Source organism: Simochromis diagramma, unplaced genomic scaffold, assembly GCF_900408965.1.
Source record: "Simochromis diagramma unplaced genomic scaffold, fSimDia1.1 OVJJ01000343.1, whole genome shotgun sequence".
NCBI classification, from domain to species: Eukaryota; Metazoa; Chordata; class Actinopteri; order Cichliformes; family Cichlidae; genus Simochromis; species Simochromis diagramma.
In genome coordinates, this window is record NW_024386831.1 from 7,604,637 (window position 1) to 7,610,636 (window position 6,000).

The following is a 6,000-nucleotide window of genomic DNA, read 5'->3' on the forward strand; positions in this document are numbered from 1 at the left end:
GTCTTGCAAATCAGCTCAATATGTTTCACATCAAGCTAAGAGTGAGTGAGTGAGTGAGTGAGTGAAACTGCTAATTTTACAACCTACAGTATGAAGATAGTCCAAAGACGTTAAACGCTCAATGCAGGATAAATATTTAGGTTCCCTGTTTAAGGATTACATTCATATTTTAAGCCTTGTAGCTTTTTTTAAAAGTGCTACTGATGTTTGTCAGGGAACAAGAGAAACTTCATATGGTCTCGTAAAGGCCTTTCGCTGTTTATCCTTCCAGGTCCTCGAGATTTTCTGGGACTAGTTAAACTATTTTCCAGAGATTTTCTGGTCAGTATATCGTTTTGCATGCCTGGTCTTCAGAAAGATTAGAGCACAAGTTATCATGGTGAGCTGAGCGAGGAGTAACCCTTCATAACCCGAGGCTAAACCTGACGTTATCTCACTAAACCCCTAATCCTGCTTTTCTGAGTGCACGCTTTGCTTCATTAAGACGTGACATTGAACAAAGCTTGCTTTGCTGACCCCCACAGGGTCAGGACCTTCATGTTGATGTGCAGATAAAGAGCAGCGTGCTGTGGTGACTAAGGGTGTACTAATAAACTGTCATATGTGTTTGGAGGTTATGCAGCTGACGCAAAAGCACGAGTCCACCAAGCGTTTACTTAAAACCAAATATACACGAATCATTAAGTGAATAATTATTACGTATTTATTTACACGTGCGTTACTGGAGACTAAACACGTTTAAGATCAGTCAAGTTTGCAGCTGTTTCACGGGTGATGCGCTCATGTTCACATCATCATCTGATTCACTGAACCACAGCTAACTGAAGTAATGCAAACATTTCTTAGACCTCTGTTGCTGTTGTGGTCAAAGGTTTTACTCAGCTGCACTTAGATTTTAGTGTTGATAAAAAAAATGCATGCTTACAGACCTAAATATGATGTTTTACGGTGTTTGGACCAAAGCTGTAACAGAACGTTTGGTTTCAGGTAAGAATATTCATGACCAGAGATGTAATCTGATTACTTTTTTTACGTTTTATTACTGGCTATGGAAATCATGTACATCATTGTTCTTTGTATGCTGCTGCTAAATGTCCATCTTTGCATATTCGCAGACTCTCCCATTGGTTGATCTTTATCTATAAATCTCTCCTTGGGCTGGTTCCATCTTATTTATGTGTTTATATGTGTAAAAACCACAACCAATACAGCCTTCGCTCGAACAAAATCATACAATTGATTGTCCCAAAAATCAGAACAGAATTGGGGAAAAGGGCTTTTAAATACGCTGCCCCTGCTTCCTGGAATAATCTGCAGAAGGAACTGAAATTATCAGAATTGGGAGAGTTTAAGTCTGTCTTAAAGGAACGAGAGAACAGCTCTTTTACTCAGTGTGATTGTTTTTAATGTACTCTTAATTTGATCTGTTATTGTATATTTTACACATGTTTGTATGGGATATTGTATTTGTTTTAAATGTTATACACCTATGTGGTATGTGACTTTTGTTGCCATGATGCCAGGTCTCTCTTGGAAATGAGATTTTTAATCTCAATGAGATTTTTACCTGGATAAATAAAGGATTAATAAAAGTAACGAGTAAAGTAAGGGATTACTATTGCAAAAACGGTAATTAGATTACCGTTACTTTCCCGTAGGAACGCTGCGTTACTGCGTTACTAAAACAGTGATTTTTTTTTTTTTGCGAGAATGTCTCATGACAGTGACGTAAGCGAGTGCGACGTTCGTGACAACAGCTGTGTGCAGATCAACAGTGGATCATATATCGAGTGCAGGAGAGAGTATGAGCGTGCAGCGTTTAAAGCGTGGAAGTACTGACCTTACTTTGAGTTTGATTCCATAAAAAGTGACAAAAACATTAGTGTCCGCTGTGCGTGGGAAGAAAACTTCTTTTTACAGCGAAAAAAACCCTAAACTTCCAACAAGCACCGAGTAGCTACGACGTAATGGGAAACTCACAGAGAAACTCGCGGAGTCTTCCACTGACCGCGGCACACCTGCACCAGGGTAAACCTCCGCCTACCCCACTCCTGCTTTACAGGTGAAAATAGAGCAACAGGACCGCTGAGTCTTTGACTTTATTTATTTTCTGCTGCGTTTTACTTGCATCTATTTGAAAGAGTGAGTGTAAACACAAAAAATATTTTATTTTATGTGCTGGAATGTGCAGAAAATAGGTTTAAATGTTAAACTAATTTCTTCCAGTCAGAGAATGTTGCAGATAATTAAATGTTTGCTTGATGCATAAAGTTAAAAGATTAAAACTAATAAAACAAGTTTTAAAAAGAGACTTTTCCATTTGATTACATTTTGTATGATGGATTATGCAGAAAAAGTAGAATTGGGCTGAAAGATCTATCGCTTTATCACCTCTTCAGGTTGTAAATCGTGTTTTTAAAAAGTAACTAAGTAACTAATTACTTTTGAAAATAAGTAATCAGTAAAGTAACGGAATTACTTTTTTGGGGAAGTAATCAGTAATTAGTTACTGATTACTTTTTTCAAGTAACTTGACCAACACTGTTCATGACTGTCAGTATGACTAAGCTTTGAATGTCGAAACAAAACATGTTTTTCATTTCTTCTTGTTAGCCATCATGCCACTTTGATTTAAACGCATCAAACTACATATGATTGATTTATTAAATAAATATAAGTACGAGTTTGTTTAGACTCGTCTTTACGGGACCAGGCAGCCTGCATTTCACGATACCCCATTTGAAACCTTCTCCAAACTTCCATTGTTTATCTCTGACAGTAATTTATGATAAGACAGTGCTGACAGCAGAGTTACACCCATTCATGCAAGCATCGACAGACATACACATACATGCGCACACACGCGCACACACTCGCAGTAATTTGTAACGGATGTTTGAAGAAGAGCGTAAACTAACCAGGCCAATACGCGCTGACCTCGCTGACTCCAGGCAGAAGGTCAGAAGTCGAGTCTTTGCAGGAAAGGCGGCGTTATTACGCCGCTTTAAAGTCTCATCCATCAACTCCAAATTTAATATCGTCTGTAAGACAACATTAATTATTTTGCGTTCTGGCATTACCAGGAGGCCAAATACATCATAAAACAGAGTTAGTAGTGTTTGTGCAATCGCAGCCTGATGTTGTGGATATTACTCTCATTCTTAGTTTCTTAGTTCAGGCAGAAAATAATGCAAAACACAGACATGCTGCATGAGTTGAGCAAGTCTTTGGGCAGGGCAGGGTGTGTACAGCATGTCTGTGGTCATCGCTGGTGGATCGGTAATTACACAAGTCCACTGGTGCTCTTGAAATATCCTGATTTGTGTTCCTTAAATTGAACACGATTAAAGAAGATAAATGGTGTCTCCTGAATCTACGACTACATCAACTCGTTGTTAAACGCTTGCTTTCCAGGACCGATCATATTCACAAGTGCTCGGCGTGTCCTTGTTTGGACCGATAATCACCAACCTTGCAGAAACATGTTGAAAAGGGACTGAAAAGAATTTCATCTCTCCTGACTGAAGGGGAGAAAGGTGAAAACCCTTCATCTCATTGAAAAAATGTTCCTTTAAATCCAAATTTGATTAAAAAGTGAAGGAGGAACTCTCTCCCGGCTTCTTAAAGCCCAAAGTGTCTCTGTAATGCTGAGGTTCGGCCTCTGGCGACGCCGATTGTGCTCCACTGTGTGTTTTTCTATCCAGCTATGCTTTTACTGCACTCACACTGTGTCTGGGACAACTGTCATGCTGAAAAGTGAAGCCATGATCAGTTAGAGGCTCTACAGATGCTGCTGCATGGTGGATCTAAAGGCACCTCTCTGTGTTCATAATTCCATCCATTTTTAAACATCACCATCACACTGACTGTAGTGCAGCCCCTGTTCAGCTGTGTTGTACCTCTCCTGGATCCTTAGCAGCCACATTTCCACTAAGTCCACTTCTGATGAGGTCCTTGCTGTATTTTTTCCTATTTCTCGAGAGCAGGAAGGATATTTTTTTAAGCCTGACACTTCTTCTTTTGTCCTCCACTTACTGAGTTTCCAGCTAACAGCTGTCTGGAAATCACCTTTTTGGTGCAATGAATTTTTATTCATTCTTCCAAAGAAACGGGAACAAGTAAAGTGATTTTGTGAAAAGCTGTCTAAATACACTATTCTTTGCTAAGTTGTTTATTCTAGACACAAGAGTGGCCCATATCTTGAATTAGGGATGGGCCACTAGGTCAGTGTAAGTAGTTTAATAAACAAAAGAAAATACTACGTCCCTCTGAAAATGGTCGGATACAAACTAACTGGCTATTTTTGAGCAATAATACTAAAAATAAGAAACTCCCTGAAAGCAAAATATAAATAAATGCGTGGAATCACTTCGACCTGACATGAGCCTTCACAGCTTTCAGACGTCTAATCAACAGCATTCGTTCAGTTTGATGTTAGAGAGCGGTTAAAATTAGGTTGAATTAAAAAAAGACAACTTTTCCACATTTTGCCTTTAACCATATTCGTACATTTTTAAAGACCATCATGACTGGACATCCAGATTTAGACCAAAACTAACATCCATGAATAACTGGTGCTTGGTGGGCACCATTAAAAAGGAAACGGAGGATACAAATGCAGCTGTGTATATGGAGTGTATATGTGTATTAGAGCATTCACTGAAGTGGCTTTGGTGTTTTAGATAATCTCACACAGCTGGCGAGCAATTCCCTCCCCCAACCTGCCGACCGCTGTCTTCAACATGTGGAGTCATGTTCATCCTTTTGATTTGTTTTCCCTCGCTCAGGCTGGTGCGTTTATTAAATGATATCACTACCTTAGATCAATCCTACACAAAACCAGTTGCGTATGGCAAACACTGAACCTTATATATGGGCTCGGTACAATGTCAGAGTCAAGCTGTTAACGACACACACACACACACACACACACACAGAGATAACAGTGTCTAAGAAGCTCTTACACAGATTCTTGTCGTCGTCTTCATCTCCCCCTTTGTCATCTTTCCAGTCAGACAGTGATTCATTCCCCTTCATGATCACCTGGCTGGGTTTTCTGTCATCACCCAAACTACCTGACCTGCAGACGCAACCAAAAAGCACCCACTCACGTTCACCATTTCTCTGACATGAATCAGAGGCTGGATCAGAGGTTGTACTGATGGTATATCGACAGCATCCAGACTGGCTGACAGAGAAGAGCCTCTGTATGACATAAAAGACATCTTGACTGTGAGTGATGTCATGTAATGACGGTGTGGATGGAGGAGAAGCTCTGTCTTCAGAAATACTTAAATACAAGAGGCAGAACACAGAGAATACAGTAAAGGTATACTTACTGAAAAGCATAAAAAGGTTTTCATGTTTTAAAATAAACCGTACAGTCAAGCGTTTAAGACGTCACCGCTAGCAAGATGTGCAAGTTCGTATGTGTGTGTGTTTCATGCATGCACCACAGCTGGGAGGTTACAGGAACATTTCTGGAATACTAATAGAGTACTAATTCAGCTTCCATGGTCCTGTCTACCACAGTGACTTCATATTCTATGTCTGTACCTTTAGCTGAGTTTCCACCCAAGCACTGTTTCATAATTATGATGCAGTGACTCAGAATAGTTGAGTGAAGCTGAAAGAAGGAGAAAAGTACAGCAGAGTATAAACAAAGTCCTGCGTCCGTCTGTAAAATGTGCTTTTCTTTGGGCCAGCTCTCAGCAGACGTACAGATTTACTCCTCCAGTGTGTATTGACAGCACATGGATTCAAAACAAACTTCCCCATGATGGCATGCCGCAGAAAGCTTTTTCAGGAATCTCTGGCCTGTTGTTACTGGCATTTAGTCCTTGTACAACTGCAGAGAGACCTTGGTTTGTGTTATTGTTGTTTGGAGGGTGTTGGACTACCCCAAGTTAACATCTTGGTAACGAGTGAGGGGAGAGCAGAGCATAAGTTTAAGAGATGGACCAGTACAACATCCACAGTGATGCAGATGCTGTACTGATC